The sequence below is a fragment of the Notechis scutatus genome, chromosome 2 (assembly GCF_049901735.1).
Source record: "Notechis scutatus isolate UNSWTSFEM ecotype Mainland chromosome 2, rNotScu1.2, whole genome shotgun sequence".
In the NCBI taxonomy this organism is placed as follows: Eukaryota; Metazoa; Chordata; class Lepidosauria; order Squamata; family Elapidae; genus Notechis; species Notechis scutatus.
Genome location: NC_142010.1, coordinates 64,500,450 through 64,523,490, shown reverse-complemented (window position 1 = coordinate 64,523,490; position 23,041 = coordinate 64,500,450). Strand labels below are relative to the sequence as shown.

At 39.5% G+C, this 23,041-nt stretch overlaps 1 protein-coding gene across 1 annotated transcript in view; it reads left to right on the top strand.

Annotated features, from left to right (window-relative positions):
* The first annotated feature begins 1,139 nt into the window (after positions 1–1,139).
* The window catches only part of GRM2 (glutamate metabotropic receptor 2), a 128,598-nt gene continuing 106,696 nt past the window's right edge, over positions 1,140–23,041 (top strand). The window contains exon 1 of the mRNA XM_026673234.2: positions 1,140–1,808. The gene's annotated coding sequence lies outside the window, so the exon portion shown is untranslated. The remainder of the gene's footprint in view (positions 1,809–23,041) is intronic.

Sequence of the window (23,041 nt, the reverse complement as noted above, 5' to 3'; positions counted from 1 at the left end):
CTTCACAGGTTTCAGTTCATACAGCTCTCGGTAGCAGATAATCTTACAGACAAAATCAACACTTGTCAAATCTGGTCTCTGCTAGCAACATCTTCCACTTACGAGGGAAAAAAAACAGTGTGAAAGAGGTTGAGGTAGGAACAGCAGCATTAGTTGCAAAATATATTGTGATATAATGATGGGAACTCTGGTCTAATGCATCTGGGAGTTGCTGATTTAAAGATATTCAATTTTTAAAAAATGAAACAAAAAGATGTTTTGCTGAATGAATTGTTTCCCCATAGTACATAATTAGTGGCTGATTAAAGTGGTTGTTAATGTAAAGAAAGGGAGAAAATAAACTATCTCTAGAAAAAGAACAAGTCAACAGAATCACTGGCTTTTCCACACCATCAGCCTGATCTGCCAGTTACTGAATTAAATTCATTCCAAATCATAGTCTTATCCCCTATTGGGACGTAATTATATTAAGTAAATGATTTCACTCCCCTCCCCCTATTAATTTGGGGCAACTCAAGGTTTCTCAGCATAATCTAGAAAGTGCCGTTAGTCTTCTTTATAAAATTTATGTCCATGCTTTATCACTTTTCTAAAGTAGAGGCAAGTTGATTGTGGGGATTTCTTACCTGAAGTCTAAATTTCAGCATATTATCTGGAAGCTCAAACAAGAAAAGAAGACATACCATACATGCAGACGGCCTGAAGCAGATCAGGAAATTAAGTGGCAAAAATATTCACACGATCAAGAAATTTTTAAAAAGAAAGTTCTCTCTGAATAATTGAGTGGAACCGGAATTTGTTAGGTTCACATTTGCTGCATAAGAAGATTGCCACAAGGCACCAGATTTTGGTTGGATAGATTTTTTTTTTTTGCATGTCATCTCCAATGTTTTCTATATTTCTCTCCTGTTTACTTTCTCTATACCTTCTAAAATATATGGCCGTGAAAGCAATGCACAGGCAGGTTTGCCTTCAAAGCTTTAGATTAACAACGCCCACCTGTCTGAGGTCTGTGAAGAAGTGTTTTCGTCTAACCATGTGCTACTCCCTGAGTCAGTCTAGACAATGAACCTTTAGTTTAATATCTATATTGTGATCCATCCTCAGAATCACTAAACAGGCACATTGATCCTCCTCCTCCAGTTGCTTCTAAGAATTAATCTGATCCTGACTCCCAACACAGAGAATCAGTCGCACGGAAGATGAGAGCCCCTCGCTGTTATCTATCGCTATAGTATCCCAGGCAAGAAAAACTGTTTCGAGAGACTGCATGAGCACTGCATGTAGCGCCCTTCTCTACTGAAGACCTCTTGTCCTGGGAGCTAGAATTCAGCACCACGTTGTTGGACAGCTCCCGCGGGGGAATATTTTGTGCTCAGCATGGGGAGTTTGATTGCAGCACCCTAGTTCCGGACAGCTCCCCGCAGAGGTAATAAATGCATGGCAAGCTGCTTTGACATCCACGTCGTCGTCAGAGTTTCGAATGTGAATCAAATAGGCGAGCATCGCAGCGAGCGAGGGACCTGCCTGCACGCTAAGCAAATCAAGAGCTTTCAGCACCCGAGCTGTGGGCAGCTACTTATGTAAGAGGAAAGGATCCGGAGGACGAGGACGCGTGGCACCTCCAGCATTTGACAGAGGCAAGCATCTTCACAGCATGAAGCAGGCATCTGATCCTTGAGGGGCGGGGAGGAAGAGAAGAAGAGCTGGTTTGGTTTGCTTGCCCCGGGAAACCTCGAAAGCCACCTGGAAAGAAGCTGACCAGTAAGCTGCTCACCCCTCACCTAACAGGTGTCTCTTTTAACCAGGTAAGCCTTGTTACTCAGGTGCATTGACCATGAGTAGAATTAGAAGCCTGGCTACCTCTTTAGATATTTGTACATACATTGTGATGTGTGTGTGTGGGGGGGGTGCTTTTTGGAGAAGTAAAAGCATGTTGTGTGAATTTTTCTTTGCTCTTATTTCATGCCATCCAGCTGATCCTTCTCTTTCTGGTCTCTCCTCCTTTCATCCCATTCACTGCAATGGGATATAGAAGGATAAAGTAGCCCTCCGTGGTTTTCCAACCCTACAGATATCCTTGCCTATTATTCCCCAAAATGTAGACAATTGGACAGGAGATAGGCTCTCTGCCAGCCAGCCACTGTCATTTCTGGTAACTGGTTATCTTTCAAAGTTTAATTTGGGAGTCACATCAGCTCATTTCAGAGTTCATGACAGGAGCTTGCTTGGTCCAGGATCCAGGAACTAACTTGAGATCTCACAATCGAAACAAATAAAAAGTTTTGTAATGGGAATTATTATTAAAAGTATTAAAACAATACTATCTGCAGAACACTAGAGACTAATGAGACTTTCTGGGATTCCAGATATTCACTGAGACACTAGAGGGCATGGATGGTGGGGATGGGTGGAATTGTATTTGGAAAAAATGAACAGGTTAGCTTTTATAAATGTGTGTGTGTATATATATGTCTCCACTGAGACAATCATATCAAACCTGAAGTATCTTATTACTTCATTTTAACTTATAAGTGTATTTGCTTCCTTATTATTTAACCCTTTTGCTTATTACTGGTTTATATTTGGAGCAATTTCATAGATCATCCACAGTGGCAGGTTGGAAGAAATGGAAAATTGTCTGCTTTCACTATTTTTACTCACTTTTTCCTTATCCACAATCTTTAAAAAAAAAAAAAGCTTATAAGAATACTAACTAGGAAAAAACCCATTATTCTCCCTCCCTCCCTTTTCATATAGGTTCCCAGCAGGGGTATGCTTTATAATCTAGAGCCAGAGGCAAGCTCAGAAGAGAGTGCTAGAGCATTTAACAAACTCCTAGGGGAGAGAATGTACAATGATTGTTTCTTTCAAAAGAAATCGCAAGAGGAAGCTCACATTATAACATATATTAAAGAACCTTGTTTATCATTCAATGGGTAAAAAGCTCAAATGCTTTTTGCAAAAAAGTTTGTTCCGCTTACAAATGTGAGTAGCCATTTATTATTCCTCTGCTCATCTCCCGACATGACACAAAGAAAAAGTCAACTCAGCATGCCGATTTTCCCACTGGTGTCTTTCAAATGTTTTGTTTGACCAGCCATCTACTCTAAAAAGCCTTCTGAATGAATTGCTGAATTTAAAATCACCCTGGACTACCATCCATCAGGTGCCATTGTCAAATCATCCCCCACTTAGAAACCTGCCCCTTCCCCAAGAATATCTTTTTGTAGTGTGTGTGTGTGTGTGTGTGTGTGTGTGTGTGATGTGATGGTGTCAATTAAATGACGAGCAAGAGTAACTTGATTCTGACCCTGAGCAGATCTTGGTACATTTTAGGATGTGTATATAATTCTTAAAAGACCTGCTGAGCATACAAAGCAGAATTGCAGATTGAGAAGTGATGTGGCAGTTTGCATGTGGTTTTTGCTCTGGTGTGCAAAGAAGCCTATCTATTGCATTTATGGCAGATGTTTCGGCAGAGCTATTTGCCTAAGAAAGCAAAGGGAAAGCTCCTCTTGGCCTTAAGAGGATAGCATCATCCAAGTGAATTATTGGTTTCCTATAAAGTTTAACACATATGCAAATGTTTGCCTCATCCCGAGTGTAGGGTACTCATAGACCAGACTTCATTTCAACTCCAATTTTAAGTTTAAAACTCACTTGAGGGGAAAAAATGAAGCATATATCTGCTTCATAGTCTAATCTACATTAGAAAGATGATACTGAAGATAAAATGGGATAAAGTCATAGATAGACAGACTGTGCTGAATATCATAAAAGATGAGTGGAACAATATTTAATAAAGAATTAAATTATCTAATTTTTTTTTTGGCTTAGATGGATATCTTACCTTTCCTCCAGAAGATCAAAGTGATATATATTATATAGAATCCCCCCCTCCAATTTTTATTATTACAAGAAAATATGCATGGGATAGATGCTGATTGGTTCAGTCACCCAGTGAGTTCCCATGACTGAAGGCTGACTCCATTTTTGAAATCCAATAATTCTAACACTGCATCCAGTGAGGAAGATTATGCCACCAAAACCTTCAAAACCCAATTTCTGGGTATATGGAGGAAATTAATGGGAGATTATGAAAATAATCTCTATCCTTTTTTACCATCAAAATACAGTACCTGTAGTTCTTTTCAACTTAATTCTAGAACTGACCCAATGAAAGTAACTGCTGCTTCAGTTCATTTACTACAGGTAGTCCTTGACTTATGACCACAATTGAGCTCAACATTTCTGTTGCTAAACAAGGCAGTTGTTACGTGAGTTTTGCTCCATTTTATGATCTTTTTAGCCACAGTTGTTAAGTGGATCATTGCAGTTGTTGATGGTTAAGCCATTAAGCACATCTGGCTTTCCCCATTGCATTTGCTTGTTGGAAGTTGACTGGGAAGATGGCATGACCTCAGGACAGGGCAACTGTCATACATACATGGCAGTTGCCAAGTGCCCAAATTTTGATCACGTGATCATGAGGATGCTGCAACAGTCATAAGTGTGAAAACCAGTCATAAGTCATTCTTTTCGGTGCCATTGTAACTTCAAATGGTCACTAAACAAATGGTCGTAGGTCAAGGACTACCTCCTTTTTACAATGTAGTGAGAAATAACAGGATTCTAATACTTGTGGTTTGAAACCGGGCAAAATAAAACCTTATTATCCATTTGTGCATGGAACACTGATTTAAAGATCCTCCAAAAGAAGTCAAATATTCAAAATGGTAGATTATGAAAGATACAGAGAATAGTACAAGGTAACTAAGCCCTTATATAAATTAATGGACTTTTTTTTGCTCTTAGTTCTGTCCAGAAATAATGGAGTAATAACAGAAAAGCATTCCTTAGCAGTAATGAGGGAGACGAGGGAATAGCGGTAGCTGGCCAATTCACAGCTATGGTGTGAAGCCAAATGCTAATCAAATAGGACTTTCCTTATATTGCCGCTACCAAACACTGTGAATGGATTTAAAACAAGAAGAAAGAAAAGAAATGGAAGCACTGACAAAGGCAGTAGATTAAAATAGCCAAGGCTGAAGATATTTCTAAACAGTCTGCTGAAGTTTCCAAATGACAGGCAACATTTTCTCCTCTGAGACGTTTCATTGATATGAATTGGACAGAACTAGTTTTTATCAAAAAAAATATGTTGCTGAGCTAAATACTCTCTTCTGCATCAGCATCCAAAAGCCTGACCTTTGGGTTTTGGAGAGAGAGAGGAAAAAAATGGGGGTGTTAAAGCATTGGTTTCAACCTCAGATCTAACTAATTCTTTTTATGTGGGCCAAATGACATGAGCTATTACGACATAGGTAATAAAACGCATAACTGCTTTTGCTTAGTACAGGAGATCCGAAACAAATGCAAATTATAGAAGAAGAAGCTAAACCTTCTCCTCTCAAAGCCTCTTGGTTCCACTTTTCCTCCGAGGGGTGTTCTAGATACATCAACATTTGGTGAAGCTCCAACATGCCTTGGACACCATATGTTTTAGGCATCCTAGTAGGAGTGAAGTTGCAGTAGGAAACTGGCAGGCAGGGAAGGACAGCGGTCCCTGCCCACTCCTTTTTTTTCTTTAGAAGAAGCAGCTGTAAGAATTTTGCACAAGATACGTAGTTTGGCTTTATGAGTGTTGCTCAAACCAAGTCTAGGGCTCTGTTCTGTTCTGGCCTTCATCCAAACTGAGACTCTTTCCTTTAAATGGTAATATTTAATTGGTTGAGGTAGTGATTATGGTAAGAAAATAATTCTAGAAGGTTCATGTAGGTGAAGGGTTGGCTGATTGAGTTGGGGTCAAAACAACATTAGTTTAATTGCTTGTGGGAAATTAGTATCTGAGCTTTTTTATAAGGGGGCATTTCTAATTGTTATATCATATTGTTTGCACTCTGAAATACGTGAGATCAGTTTCAAATATCTCCAAAGATCCATGAATGATATGCAAATGGAAATGTATTTTATCACACTTAATAAAATCATTACTCTTCTGTGATTTATTTTACGATAAAGGGTTTTGCATTTTCTAATGGTGTGTGTGTGTGTGTGTGTGGTGTATACAGTTTATGGTCAACTATCAGCTGGCAGTTACATATTACATATAATGAAAAAGACAATTAAAAAGGACAGAAGGCACAATAAAAATGATCTTACAGAGAAGGGGGAAAACAATAGTGATATAACAGAGTTTTGCAATCCTTGTAGAGATTTCTGGGGATGAAAAAAGTAAAAGGAGAATATTTTCCTCCACCAAGAATTATTAAATATCTATGCCAAGCTGTCGAAATGGGCAACACAGAAATATGTGCAACTCTATTTTCTCCAAAAGGCAGAAACTTGGACTGGTATATGTATATGTATGCACACATAAAATTTCAAATATGCATGGAAATTAAGTGGAAATTAAGCAGCATAATTAAGCCTAATTTAAATTTTGAATTTCATATTTTCCCATTGTACAGAGATGTCAACCCAGGACATTAAAAAAAATGGACCTCAAAGAATTTATCCATTTCTATTTTACGTTCATCCTATTTCCATATCTGACAGAATATACCGTTTGCTGCATTTCTTTTATATGTTAATTTTCTTAGCAAATGATTGGGTGCAAGTGGTTTCCAAGCATTTATCTTTGAAAAACTTAATTTCTGTATGTTGTTTTTAAGTAGTGTACCTATTTTTGTCATATTTCACCCCACTACATCCATTTTGCACTTAATTTTGAACCTGAAAGTTTTATCACTTGGAGAAATCAGACTTTTACAGCATAACTGAATTATATTAATATTCATATATTGATTGGAAAGTGCAACATTAAATATGTTCCATTCATTTTCAAACATGAATAACTCCTTCCCATCTACACCTGAAACACGTGAAAAATTAACACCTGATGTCAAGTAATGACAAAAAATTAAATATCTTAGCAAAATTGCATTAAACCAGAAGAAGTTTTAGTGAGATGGAAAGCAGCAACATGTAGAATGCCTCGACATAAAGGCAGAGGCCAATACTGTACTGGGTGAAGCTCTTTATCAATGAATTTTGATCATGTACTATTCAGCCTTAAAGAACAGTGTGTAGATCTTGGCTCCAACTTCCTTCTATGGTTATATAATCATAAAGTGAGATTATTCTATGTATTCAGAGAGAGAATTTCAAACGTTCCTGAGAGAAAGGTGAAGATGTGATAGGAGATTTCAAATAAAATGAAATAATCATGAAAGTACCAGTATCAGAAGAAGCAACATTATTTTTCTATATTTCAGGATTCTGCTTTGTTCAAAAAACTGAATGGAAACTCTGCTGATACTGGTACTTTCATGATTATTTCATTTTATTTGAAATCTCCTATCACATCTTCACCTTTCTCTCAGGAACGTTTGAAATTCTCTCTCTGAATACATAGAATAATCTCACTTTATGATTATATAACCATAGAAGGAAGTTGGAGCCAAGATCTACACACTGTTCTTTAAGGCTGAATAGTACATGATCAAAATTCATTGATAAAGAGCTTCACCCAGTACAGTATTGGCCTCTGCCTTTATGTCGAGGCATTCTACATGTTGCTGCTTTCCATCTTCTTACCTATTTAATGCAATTTTGCTAAGATATTTAATTTTTTGTCATTACTTGACATCAGGTGTTAATTTTTCACGTGTTTCAGGTGTAGATGGGAAGGAGTTATTCATGTTTGAAAATGAATGGAACATATTTAATGTTGCACTTTCCAATCAATATATGAATATCAATATAATTCAGTTATGCTGTAAAAGTCTGCAAATTATCAGCTTGCTTGATCTAGGCTGCAGAAATCCAGAGGACCATGAGAAGTCTATAAAGAGAGTTCATGGCTGCCATCTACTGGCCTTTTGGATTTTTGCAACCTTGTTCTAATAGCCCTACTACTTGCCTTTCCAATCTAGTCTTGACTACTCTAGCTGCATCACCATCAATTGTCTGATCCTTTTAAAATTAAAAATATAATAATTTAATCAGGGATCTTCTATGTGTCAAGGATTATTTGCTTCTGCATTGAGTTTTACCTTTGATCATGCTTTTTCAGTTCCCTGAAAAAGTATTGGTTTGGTTTTACTTTATTTTCCTTTATTTTTCTGACGTTGGCATAAATGTTTGGACTAGCTGGGAAAAGTTTGAAGCATGTGTGCATGTGTGGGTGTTCTCTGAGAATTTGCCTTTCAGGAAGACATACTGCAGCCTAATTTCTGTTGTAGTTAGACATTTACATTGTGTGTGTGTGTGTGTGTGTGTGTTGAGGGATAACCATAGTGTAGCTACTTAATCCATGAGTTTATGCCTCATATTACCAGGTGTGCTCTGTAAATGGAGGGGGCGGCAATGATGTTCCATCTTCAGGTGTTGGTTGCCCATCCAGTTTTTTTTCCAGGTCTTCTTGAGTTCAGAATGTAATGTGTAGTTATTGTGTTTCAAGTTATGAGAGCAGCTACCTCTACGTTATGCTGAAGTATTGGGTAAGTCTTTTTCCCATCCATATGTTTCCTATATCCCCTCTCAATAAAGTCTACTGCTGCAGTAGCATCCCATCATTTCTGGGCTCTCTTGTCTCATCCATGTTTGGATTGTTCCAATAGCCCACATAGTATCATATTGTCCTGGTTCACCCATATCTGTTGCTAATCAGATTGTTAATCCAGGCAATGTCTGAACTGGCTATAACACTCCTAGTTCAGGTCACTCTCATATTTGAAATAGGCCAGTGAAATGTTAGAGGGTCTTTGTCCAAGGATTTCTATTGGTAAGGTAGGAACTATTTAGGATTCAAATCCAAGTCTCCCGCAACAAAGGGAATGCTCAAACCAGTGTGTGTGTATGTGTGTTACAAATCTGTCAATATGGAATGCTATACAAGTAAGTCAATAGCTTGGCCAGTAACTGATGAAATCAAGGACTTGATCTATTCAGATAGATTGTTGTTGTTTTTCTTGTGTAGTTAGACATTGCTATGGATGTATGCACTAAACAGTACAGGTCTATGTTTTATTTTTCCATAAGTCATAAATTTTTTTTAATGAAATGGTGCAATTGCCCTCTGAATTTCTCTGAACCAGGGAGAGGCAGCCAACAAAAGGGAACTAGGACAGAGAAATGTGAAGCATCATGATATAATGTTGAAGCTTTTGGTTATGAAGAGAGAAGAAGAAAAACCAACATGTTTTCACCTGGTATACCTTGTTCTAACCTTCCCTTCCTCTTAATGTTGATGTTGTGCTTAATGTTGATGTTGTACAAATTGTGTTAACTTTTTGTTAGCCTAATAAAGAGTCAACAGAGCAGCTGTCCCTTTTTAAATGATGATTGAAAATTGAAAATTCAAGTCAGTATCACTTTACATTTACTGCTTAATGAGCAAACCACTTGCAATAGGAGATCAATGTGCACAAATTAATTTATGTAACAATATTTGCTACCCCTTACCACAGTCCTAACAAATTCTGAGTGGCAAACAACATAGTGCAGAAGGAATCTCAATAGCAGTAAAACAAATGATTTTTACTTAAAGACTCTGTGGTAAGAGTCATTCTGAATCGTCTAGGACTGAAGACAATTTGGAACAATATCATTTTTACCTACTTGTATAATGCAAGAAGAGGTAATGCTGAGCATATCTATGGGAGAAAACATGAGTATGTCTTCATCCCAGCCCTATGTACTTCTCCATTTAGTGCAAGAGTCTTCTCAACTGACCTCCCAGACATTTTCACACTGGATTGGCACAATCAGTTTTGGCAAGATGTTGCCTGATAAATCTGTATAGGCAATGATCAAGACTTTGAGTTGGGCAGAGAAGCCTGCACATATTTAAAGTAGTCATTTTAAAACCAGAGTCATTCTGCACAAGTGGAGTGATCTGTCAACAGTCTGCTTGTTGTGTACCAGCTCCAGCTTTCATTTCCATGGACAGTCCCAAATGGAGTCTAATTAGATCTGATCCAGCTATGGCCCAAACTGGCATATTAGATGAAACTCAGATACAAGATTTCTACCTGTTATTTATACAGTATTTGAGCATCCAAGAAGACCTCCAAATCATGAACCATGTCCTTTTAGAGCGGGCAAATCCAGTCCTTCCAAAGTTACTACCAATGACAAATAGCAAATTCATGCTGATAGGATTTAATCTGAGCTTGTTTTGCTCCATCCAGATCCTTACCAGGCACCAGTTCAGATCTTCTAGATTTCATGTTTAGTTCCATTCCCATTTCAAGTTCCAGCTTGATATGGAAAACTCCTGCTACTGGGATCCTATCCATAACATAAAAATAAATTGGGAGAAGCTGTCTAATTATCCTGGTAGGGAAAAAAAGCTATATAAAAACTCCAGTATTACAAGTAAGGCATAAAAAATAGTGTATGCTTGGTGAAGGATGGAAATTAGGACATCAACTCAAACCCGGCTCTTTAATTGGCATTTGCTATCTGATTAATAACTTTCATACTGGAATCCAAATTTACAAGTTGAATGAATGTCAGGGAGTGACTATTTGGAATCTCAGGATGAAAATGTCAATACAGATTCAAATCTCAGTTCTAATTATTGGAATCAAAATGTGAAATGTTAAAAATTACAGTAGTCTCTTCTTGGTCTAGTGCCCAGTAATCAGATAGCCAGAAGACAATTAACTACCAAGGAAGAGCTTTAGTTAGTAGCAGAAAATATATTCAACTGATGAAGGAAAGAAAATGGCTTAGGTATGGTTTTATGTGGGGTGCAATTTTTGTTGTGTGGTACAACTTTCAGAATATTTAGAAAGGTACCTTTCTCAGATTTAAATTCAGAGCACTTGAACAGAATGTTTCCACATGTCAGTTTGACATTGCCAGATGTTTTGATACGAATATGCTCAAATGGAAGTTGACAGTCTGTGTCCCACTTATCTTTTCATAATTCTTGTTGAAGTTTGTATAGTTCTGATATATCTATATACAGTATATTCAACCCAGGAAAATACAGCATACGCTGTCTTGTTCTGCTTTATGATCAAAGAAATAAAATGCACTTCTATATTACAGTGATGGAACAATCTGTTGTTGGTTTCTTATTTGCATTACCCTTTAACAGTTATTACATTTTTGGTAAACAAACACCAAAAACAAAATTGCCACCTGTTTTGTGTTGCCTGCTTCACTCATTATAGGCTATAAACCAGGTCCCCACCGGGTCCCCGAACCGGAACGAACCCCAAAAAAAACAAACCAACCGCTGGGGGCCGGGGTTTTCTTCCACCCCTTTTTCCCCCCCCCCCCCCCCCCCCCCCCCCCCCCCCCCCCCCCTGAGAGCCATCGAGAGCGCGCCTCCCCCCCCTATGCCCCTCAACCTATAAGCGGCGCCCAGTTTAATGCTGTTTTTCCCCTATAATGACCACAGATTCTGGAATACTTAAAAGAACAGACTCCATCAAATATTTGGACCATATGATGCAACCCAGTGCCTTCTCACTGTTTTGACAGATCACTTCCAGAATTCCTTTCCAATGCAATTTGTGGTTTATGGGACCACATTATTATAGTAACACAAAATAGATACACTAATTTTGATTGAGAGAACATAGTCATGTTTGTTTAAATTAGGCTTCAATTAATGAATAATGGGAAGGACTTTCTGATTGGAATGGAATTGTGGTCAAATCTGAGCCGTGAAATCAAATAAACCGTTCTTCAGTCTATTTTGCCATTTCTAATAAGTAATAGAATTCGTTGCTCCCAGATCATGCTCATTATAGCTCTACAGCACATATTCTTGAAATATACATCCAAGAAGAATTTAGGGCAGCTAAATTCTTCTCAGCTTCCTGCCATTCAGACGTCTTGTCCTAATTATAGAAACCTGTGGATACATATTGTTTGGACCATTGGCAAGAATGAGCTGCTCTTTTCCAGCACTGGGTGAGGAAGGGAGAGGCAAGATAAAAACTGGTTGAAAAAAATATGGAAAGTGGGGGCGAGACTCAAGTTGAAGTCTAGATTTCATCTACTCTAGACCTGCAGCCTTGGACATATTGCTTTCTCCCAGCTATTATGTGTCCATTTACAAACCATTGAAAAATCCTTCACACATTAAATAATCAGTTAAGTTGGGAGAATGAGAATGAGAATGAACAAACTGCATTGGTGCATCTAAATAAGAGAGGAACAGCATAGTTGGAAATCTAGCTGGTCTATAAAAATAAGGAGCTTCCCCCTTATGAAGGGCTTCTCTTATGATAGCTTTGCAAATCTTGATTTTTCTGAGTTTGTCTTCCTATTTTTATTCTTTCCAACCCAATGGAAATATTAGAAGAAATAATGTAAAGAGATTCAGGGCTCTGTCCATCAACAAACTTAACAGAAGGAAACAAGGTTGCATGTGGGGAAAGACTTTGGCAAAAGAAAGATGAGATTTAAAGATAATCCAATTATTCAGGCTTGGAGAGAGAACTTCCTGAAAATTTCCCTGATGCTTCAAGACGCAACTGGGCAAGCAGCTTCGAATAGTAGCAATGGCTCCATTCCAGGTCCCCTCCTCCCATGTGGTCAAATGAGTCAGAACTGGTCCCAGGCTTCACACACAAAGGTATGGCCTCTGTTGGTAAAGAATTCCAGAGGTTTTGGTCTGCATGCTTTCCCTATAGTGTTGGTGTAAACCAGAGGCCTTCAAATTTGACAACTTTAAGACTTGTGGACTTCAACTCCCAGAATTTCTGGCTGGAGAATTCTGGGAGTTGAAGTCCACAAGTCTTAAAATTGGCAAGTTTGGGGACCTCTGGTGTAAGCTCTGTTCGCATATTTTGCTTTCCAACTCTGTTATTATGTACTGTTTCTGAGGATAACAATTCTTACTTCCCTTTATAACCCAAAGAATATAATGCACTTCATATGCAGATATGCTCCAATATAATTCAAACATTGGTTCACAGTGTGGTGATCTGACATTAAACTGAAGTGGGAAAAAGAGAATGTGCTTGCTATCATCTAATGGTTGTTTTCCAGACTCAGTTGAGAGTACCATGGTTGACTTTAAAGATCTGTAAAATGTAGACATTTACAGAATGATGTCTTCCTTCATAATAGCCCACCCAAGATCAGTCAAAGAAGTGAGTGCACAGCTTGATGCAGCTGGGATAGATTTATTGAATTTTCTTCTGCTACCTCATATTCAGTTGTTCCAAAACATTCTCTATCTAGAAAAAAAAAGCTTTTAAAAAACTTCTGAGATATATTGAAAGCACAGAAATAGGATATTTCTGAAGAAAAATGGACTGAGACTACATTATGCTTTTATGCTTTCATTTTAATTATGATTACATAGAAGGTAGGCTGCATGGTACCATTTCTTTAGCTTGACTTCAATTGAATCCAAGAGAAATACTGTAATTTCAAACCAATTGAAACCATTTCCAGGAAAAAAATATCCCAGTCTGGAATAGACTCTTCTTAAAAGGTAGAATGAAATGACTCTTTTGGGCCAAGGTATCCCAAAAACTGAATTCATTATTATACAAATCACCCAGAGGAATATGAAAGAAATTATAAAGTCATTCTTGAGTGAAAAGATTCATAAAGTAGAAAGGCAGTTCTAAACAAATCAGGACTTTGAATGCAACTGGAAGCAAGCTAGAAGCCAGTGAAGATAAAACCAAACAGGAATGAAATGCTCTCAATGGTCAGATTTATTGGCCATTAGGGGCAAATGGTTATTTTTCTGCAACTTTTGTACAGTGATGGAAGATTCCCCTTAGAGCCTGTGCATAGCAGAAGACAATAGCGAAGCAATCTTATATATGGGGTTCTAGTATTGGAGATTCCACAATTTCCAGAGCTTTAGTAGTGGCATTTGGGCAAGAATAAGGGAGAAGCGATTTTTGCTTTTGTAATTTTTTAAACAAAGCCTTCCCAATGTGAGGGATATCTTTCAAATCAAATTTTGGGCTGGTTCAACTTCTGCTCCCCATGAAGGCCACTGTTGTGGTTGAGGAGAATTTTACATTACAGATCTAGAGGGTTTTTCGGGATCTAGCCCTGTTATGCCAATGATCTACGTCCATTTAATTTCTTTCAATATCAACATACTAAGGTCAGAGCTACAAATCTTTTCAAGGAAGCAGAGAATGATGAATTAGAGATAGTTGTCTCAAAGGAGGAGAATTCCTTCTCGAAAATATTACGTTTTCAATCTTTTGAATTATTTTTAGAAACTGCATAATTATTTTCATTTCCTCTGGCATGGCAAGGATACAGCTGCTGAAGCTGGATCAAATGGGAAAGCACTGGTCATGTTTTCTAGAGGTTGCTTTTTTGGCACTGAAATGCTTCCCAAATGAAACCACAGATGCAACATCACTATGAAATGTATCTTGGCTGCCATCCATGCATAACAAGTTACTTATGTGTGCATTAAATGCACAAATTATCTGTTACCTTGGTGTTTAATCATTCCATCTAAAGACAATCCCATGCTCTCAATATATTTTCACAATTTAGCTGGATACAAAATTTAATAAAACACCTTTACTGGAGTTTATGGAGACTTGTCTTAAGGTTTTTATTCTTATCTTAAGAAATAGAATGGTCCATCCATTTCTCACTTTCTGTAATTGAATAATGCCCTGAGCTGCAATAATAATCCTACCATTTCGGTGCTAGGTTAGCTCCATCTTGATGCTGATATTGATAACAAAGCTGGTTTATTGATAGGTTGGATTATTATACTCTCCAGAATGTCAAAAGCAGGTGACAGTAGCTCAATATTAGCAAAATGCACTCTGTGTAATCTGCCATTTATTCTATTACTGAAAGTCACTGCTATGAAAGTAATCAGGGTCTGATTAATGCTAGATCAGCCCGCAGCAAGGATATAAATAATCTTCACATTCAATTATTATGTCTCTCAACCTCCTCAGAGCCCCCACAGGTCTGAGCTTGCATGGTTGCAAGCCACTAGATATATTTTTTTAAGCTTTTGGAGCTTGTTTGAGTCAACCTCTGCTCTTTAAACATCATGCTCTCAGCCATATTTATGAAATGCAAGAGGCCAACAATTCTGCATGGATTGCCAGCCCATGCCTCATTGCACTCACATGCTATTAACAAGAGAAAGGTCAAAGGTTGCTAATGAAATATTTAATTCAAGGAAGCTAGCTCTAGACTATTTATATCTCATTCAGTCTTCTGCTCCATGACAGCTTCAGGATTGTTTACAGTAATCACCACAGTGGAAATATGTGAAAAATAGTGACTATGTGTCATTTTAGGACTGGGGTGTGAGCAAAATGCCTGCTAAAGGCCTCAACTGAAGAAAGGCAATTCGGTAGACATCTTGTTAAAAGATGAACGCAATTCTTTGGTCTAAAAACTTTGGTTTAAAAAATGTTTTAGGGACAAGGAAGAATTCTGTTTCATTTTAAATCCACCAGTCAAATGTATAGTCTCCAAACTATGATGAGGCTTATAATACATACCTGGCAATGCAGTTATTGGCTGAACAATTTGTATACAGAAAAGGCATGTCAGGGAAATACATATTTGAAAATATCTAACTTAGGAAAGTTGTGTACTGAGATATACCGTATTTGCCGGCGTATAAGACGATTTTTTTGCCCTGAAAAACATGCCTCCAAGTGGGGGGTCGTCTTATACGCCGGTAAATACGTTGTCACCGGTGCAAGAGCGACGGGGGGGGCTCCGCAACTTGCGAAGCCCCTTCAAGCCCAGCCGAGTCTCTCTTCCTCTTCCTCCCCCCTCCGCCCGGCTCGGGCGCTGCGGAGGCCAATCTGGAGGTGGGGTGGGGTGGAGAGGGAAGGTCTCTGGCGGGGCCGCTTCGCCCAGCCAGCCCCGAGCCGCGTAATGGCCCGGGGAGTGGGAGGGAGAAGGTGGTGGGGGTGGACTGTGGCGCCCTCCTTCTGGGCAGCGGGCGGGGGCGGCAATTTGCTCCTCCCGCTTCTCCCTCTCTCTTTGAAAGACCGGGAGGGCTGTGCTTGGGGCAGGGGGTGTCCTCGGGAAGTTCCTGATGGGACCCCGCTGGGCAGGGCCACCCGGCTCCCGAGCTGCTTTCCAGGGTCCCCTTGAGAAGAAAAGGGTCCGGTGGGCGGTGGAAGAAGGCGAGGACCTCCTCCCGCCCCTGTCCCGTCCCGTCCCTCCTCTTGTCCCTCCTCGCTTAAGAGAGAAAGATCCGCCTCCTCTGCACCGAGCTGCCACCCAGCGCCGCGTCTCCCGGCCAGCGCGCGCTTGCGACTTGGGAACCGGCCAAGCGACTTTAAAACCGAACGGAGGCCAGAGATAGCCGGAATTACCCTCCACACCACACACACACACACACACACACACAGAGAGAGAGAGAGAGAGAGAGTTGGCAGCTGTCCATCCCCCACCCTTGGAGTCCCGATGGCACGCACGCGGGGCTGTCACAAAGAAAGGGAGAGGAATTGAGTGCCAGCCTGAGAAAGGCGAAGCTGCCTCTCTAAAGCATTTTGGTGGCTTTGTAAGTTTGGGGGAAAGGGGCGGGGTGTCAATCAAGAATTATATCCAGAATACCCCAAGTGTTACAACTTACCGTATTTGCTGGCGTATGAGATGACTTTTTGCCCTGAAAAACATGCCTCCAAGTGGGGGGTCGTCTTATACGGCGAGTATATAACAAAAACTATATTTTGAGTGGAAATGTTGGGGGCTCGTCTTATACGCCCAGTCGTCTTATACGCCGGCAAATACGGTACATGCTAGAGAAAATTGGGTAGAAAAATTAATGTGGGTTTTTGTTTTTTTTTGTATGCAGCTTTTTAAATAATTTACAGAATAGAGCTACTATTAAAAGGAACAAGTTCATGAAAAACTGAAATGACCATTCAGCCAGGCTTATTCTGAATACTTTATATATTTCGTTGCACTAAGAAATTTCCTCTCCTATTACTGTAGCCATCAAGGCTCTCTCTCTCTCTCTCTCTCTCTCTCTCTCTCTCTCTCTCTCTCTGCATATACATTTTTCCCTCACAGATATGTTCCAACAATCTTTGCTTTTCAAACAATAACAACACAGTTTCCATTTTATAAATGAAAATAAGGGTTATGTCAGATGAAAAATGAATTTTGAGAATATAATTAACACACTTTTTTTAAAAAAGTAATAAATAGAAGAGTCAGAGTATTAGAAATGAGGGAAGAAAGATATATTATTTCTCTTTCTCCTCATTATGATCCAGGTAAAAACTACTTTTTTCTAAATCTTCTTTATGTAACTCAAGAGAAACTTTATTGGCACATCTTCTGTGGCCATAAATCCCTAGTTTTTCAACCATGGATATATGTGTGTGTGTGTGTGTGTGTGTGGTGGAGGCACTATAAGGGGACAAGTGATGATATGTGCTAGTATCGCACAAATACTGTAGCCCATGTACTTGTGTCAGATAAAGATGTAATACATAATCATAGTATGTATGCCATGACATAACTATTCTGCCATAAACAGGGCTTCTGTCACTATTTTGAGCTCCTTAAGCAATGATGGGGTAGAATCTAACAAATAAAGCAATAAAGCTAGACAAATATAATGCAAACTATACAAATAGACTTTTGTTCAAGCTAAATCTGAAAGTAAAGTAGCCAGCATCTATAATGTTCTGGCCAAAGAACATAAAGGTACTCCACTAAGAAGCTTCAAATGAATATGTTTCAATAGGTTCACACTTAAAAAGTTTATTTAATGAACTTTTGTGAACAAGTGAAGCAGAGTATGTAAGGATTCTACTTTTGGGATTCATTTTGTCTCTCTGAGTTTCTATGTGACCTTTCAATAAATCCTTTCCAATGAGGCTTCATGGCAAACTGGACATCCTGGCAGAAAAGGGATGACATGGCAATGGAGAGTGAATTCTGGCCAACAAAGTCTCTCTGAAAAAAAAAAGAGAGAGAGATTGTGAGATTGTCCACTTGTACTCCAAACAGCTGTTTCTTGTGAACAGACTGCAGGAATGAAGATTTTTGTGGTTGACTTGTGAATCAAGCATCTGATAAATCGATAGTGTCCAACCAAAGTCACAGCCCATAATGTAGCTGAGTCTCATTTTTGAAAATTACTTCTTAACTGCTCTTCTGCATTTATTTAGGCTTGTTTCCACATGTGTGGAATGAGATCCTAGCATGCTTGCTGAGGTGCTAAAATGGAGAGTGTCCTTTTGTGTGTGTATGATGCTGATCCTTTTAGCGTTTATATTTTTCTATACATTATACAAAGAAAACCAAATTCCAATTCATAACAATAGAGGGGAAAAATGAACCAGATTAAAGCCTCCTTTCCTTTAAAGTGCTAATTTTCCAGGAGTTTTATCATGTTTTAAAGTGGGCATAGGAACATCCAGAAGTGGAAGCCACCAATCTTGGTCCAGGTCACTTTTTTTCCCCTCTCAGCAATCTATCATTTCATCAGCATCTTTTCTCTTGGATGCTGTGTAGTGAAGTTTTTTCTGTGGGCAAAAAACAAAAACAAAACACTGAGTAAAGTGTCCCACTTGGCTCCCTTTTTATGCGAGAAACAATACGCTATAGGTGAAACAATTGATAGTTTAGTACTTTATTCCAAGACACCTCTGGGCTTTTATGTCATGTAAAGAGCAGGTTGAGGTCTACAGAGTCATTGATGGTGAAACAGAGTAATCTGCAATATCTTACTTCCAAAAAGCAGTGGTGAGCGAGTCTTGCAAAGTAATTGTGCTTGTCATATATCAGCTTTGTGATTATCATGACATGTCAGCTGCAATCACTTGATTTCTCTTTGCTGATACAGTGACCTTGATATTTGCAGAACAAAGATTTACCGTAGATTTGGCCTGGAGAAATTTTCTTTAGAGCTCATATCTAAGAAGGGGAATGCTAAATATAACTTCCTCTTGAAATCCTTATTGTAAAAGGAACAGTATTTGCAAATTAAACTTGACCAGACTAAAGCGATTATATTTCATTATTTGTTAAGAATTATTGTGAAACCTGGTTTTAGCAGGCAGGTCTATGGGTTACTTGGTGGAACTCATGAACAGAGAAGCAGCCAGGGCTCTCAAAGGGATTGTGCCCAAATGACTTCTCCTAGAGCAACTACCCTGGAGTGGTGTGTGTGTGTGTGTGTGTGTGTGTGCTGTACTTTAGTAAGAATCCCTGGGAGATGAAGTTCCAAAGGAGATGGTTGGAGCAATGATGAAAGAAAGTGAGGAATGGCTGCAAGTCAGTGGTGCGTTTCAAAAACAGTTACCACCGGTTTGGTGGGTATGGCTTGGTAGGCGCACTTTGTGCACACGTGCGCCAAATACACACTTTGCGCAGGCACAGAGGCGTTTTGACTCACCTCCTGCAATCCTGCCCTCTCCCTGTTGCTTCAGCAGCTGCCGCGTGGCAATTGCTGTGCCGCGCAAAGCAACTGCACTTCAAAAGCAGGACATAAAGGTTAGTATGAGAGCCCGGGCGGGCAGGTGGGCCCAACACAGAGCATCAGAGAAAACCGGTTTGGTTACCTCTGCTCATCGCCATTCCTGGCTCAGCAGAACCGGGCCGAACCAGTAGAATACCACCACTGCTGCAAGTTCACATTTGAGCCTACAGTGTGCCAATAAGAGCAGCAAAGCTGTTATTTCTTCGTCTTACTTATTGTATCTGTGGAAATCAGACCAGCAACACTGTTTAGAGTTACACGTTCTCTCTTCAGTTTTGACCAGAAGATCCTTTTGCTGGCCTTTATGAGCAGTTTGTCGAGTAGTTTTGAGAACTACTCTCTTATGTTCCCTGAGCTATATGCTAGATAGGCAGAATCTCATGAGATCCTATCTTGTCAGAAGGCCTAGGGTTCTTTTGAATCTTTGATACTCTTTCCATTCTGCTTCTTCAAAGTCCAACTTTCATTTCCACAGAGTGTCATAGCGAATATCATGGCTTGCACTATTTGTAGGTATAGACACTGTTGGAAGAAATATCCTTCTGGGTTCAGTTCCAAGCGGGGAAGAAAGATACTGGAAACATGGTGACTGCTTAGAAAGATGGTTTAATGGTGGACAGGACCACATGGCTTGGTGATCCTGTGTGAAAAGGGAAGAGATGCTGAGAGTGCCTGGGTTTTATGCCCTCTGTTGGGCTTTGAATTTGAGCTTGTGTTCTGATTGGTTGTCAGACTCCCATGGGGCCATGCGTGGGGTAACTTTGTAGGTTGTCTTTTGAGTCCCAGGCTTGGTTGACTCTTGCTGGGTGATGATGTAATGAAAGGGCTTTTGGCAATTCCTATTATGGCTCTGCCTGAAGGAGGTAGATCTTTGTTATGTAGAATAGACTGGCTCAGGCCTTAATGGCTCATTAGCAAAGGTGTGGGGGGGCTGAGTTTATGCCTCTCTGAGTTTCTACTTCTCTTTTAGGGGAAATAGTCTGCCTTTTTAGTATATCCTAAAATATTTCATTTTCCTAGGAGAGGGGTGGGTTTTAACTTCCAACAACACAACATGGCATCTGAATATTTTTTCCAAGGCCAACATGACTCTTCTACAGTGTATTCTGCTGCATATTTATTGACAGAATGTCCCTTTACAGTTGATGGTTAAAAGGTAGAAGTGTTACCCACCATTTTGATACCTTCAAATATTACTGCAGATTCTAAGGCTGATTGCTTTTCCTGTTGTCATTATTTTGGCCTTTTTTATATGTAATTTTAGTCCCATTTTTTTCACTGTGCTCCTTGACTTTTATTAATAGGCCTTGCAGGTCTTTTGCATTTTTTGACTATTCGTGCAGTGTCCTCAGTATATCAGAAGTTATTGATGTTTCTTTCTCCAGTGTTAAAGTCATGCTCCAATCCAACTTCCCTTAATATATATTCAGCATATAGGTTGACTAAATGATTGGTGGGGAGGAATACAATTAGTCTCCCGCTTTTATCACCTCAGAGGCAGTCTGATTCACCAAGTTTTGTCTGCATTTTGGCTTCTTGATCCATATATAGGTTTCTCATAAGGACGATGAGATATACTGGGATTTTCATTTTTCTAAACACATTCCATTTGATATGAGTAACACAATCGATTTGCATTCCTGTAATCAATGACGTACATACTGACTTCTTTTGGATATTATTTTGCCCTTCACAATTTCCCAGCATGCATCAGCAATAATGTCTTATGTTCCTCAGTCTTTTCTAAAGCCAGTTTGAAAAGATCTGTTTTTGCACGTAGGGCTCTTATCAGATCTAAACATGATTATTAAACAAAAATGGTACCCCTTCCTTAAAAACCAATATCTTGATGCTGCCATCTTAGATAAATAACTATGGGTCAGTCTCCAACCTACCATTTCTTGGTAAGGTCACTGAGAAAGTTTTGGGTTTAGGCTCCAGAGGCTCTTGGGTTAAATCATGGGTGTCAAACCTGCAGCGTCACGTTTTAGTCACATGATGTTTGGCAATGTTTTTTCCCCTTTGCAGAGCTGGGGTGGGCGTGGCCTGCAGGTGACACATCTGGCTCGCAGGCCACCAGTTTGACACCCCTGCGTTAGATGAACCATCTGAAGTCCTTCCAGTTGGTTTCAGGTGTTGCCATGATATGGAGACTATGCTGATTACTGTTAAGAATCACTGATGGTGGAATGTGGATAGGAGTGGTACAATCTCTTGATTCTGTTAGATTTTTCAGCAACATTCAGCATGTTACTGAATGTCATCATGACATTATTTTGGGCTGTCTGCAAGAATTGAAGCTTGGGAATTATGTTGTTGTTATTATTATTGTTGTTGTTGTTGGTGGTGGTGGTTTTATTCCACTTTATTGCAGTTGGGGAAAGAGAGGTTTAGTCTATGGGCATTTCACTGTAGAGTAATCTGGGGACTAGGGTTTTCCCCCACTTTAATAAGCTAGAGGAAGGCGCTAGCGGAAATTATCCACCTAGGATTAGGTACTGTTAATATATTGAGAATATCTAGCTTATATTTCTATCCCAAGCCAAGCAGGGGATGCAATAGAATGCGTGGAGGAATAAGGTAATGGATTGAGTAAGATTCAACTATAAAACAAATATATAGTTGAATCTCAACAAGTTGAAGTTACTTTTAGCACAGAAATGCTCTGATTCTAGGGATGATCCTGCCTCTTGTCTAATATATAATTAGGGATAGTCAGACACAGAGAGAGTGGTGGTGGGGGGGAGAAGAGAGAGAGTTAACAGGATGGCATTTACTTGAACAAGTTTGTGCGCAGCTGGAGATTTCTTCTGGAGTCATACCAGTCTTGCTAATACCGCAGATGGAAGCTATAGTTAAGATGGGATGTTTGGCCACCTTCAGTAGGTCTTCATCTTTCCTGGATGAGGAGGTGCTAACATGCTCGTGCCATTTCTACAGCTCATTTTATGTCTAGCTACTGTATCTTGAAATTAACTTGGAAGCTGCATCTGGCACAGAATTGGGTCTGCTACCCAATTCTAGAGGCCTAAGCAAACTAACATTGACTTGAGAGAGCTGTACCCAGTGGGCTTAGAGGCCCAATTGAAAATGCCAGTGGTTAATCATAAAATCCCTATTTGGCTTGGGTTCCTTCTTGTCTGCCTGCTGTACACAGTCTAGTGGGGAGAGAATTCTCTAGGTCAGGGGTCACCAACAGTGGTGGGATTCAATTTTTTTTTACTACTGGTTCTGTGGGCGTGGCTTGGTGGGTGTGGCAGGGGAAGGGTACTGTAAAATCTCCAGTCAGAGGTGGTATTTGCCGGTTCTCCGAACTACTCAAAATTTCTGCTACCAGTTCTCCAGAACTGGTCAGAACCTGCTGAATACCAGGTCCCTATCCCCAGAAAGATCAGAGAAGGTGGGACTCAGAAAACATTATTCCAGAAGCAAATATTTTTTCTTTCAAGTAACATGGCACCTGACATTTGATGGATTCCACTCTTATGTCCTCTAGAAAAATAGTGGATAGTCTCCTTCTGGAGGGCATTTGGTCAGAAAGACCTTATTTAATGATAGCAAGAACTTTTTTTAAAAAAAATGCTGTATTTCTCATAG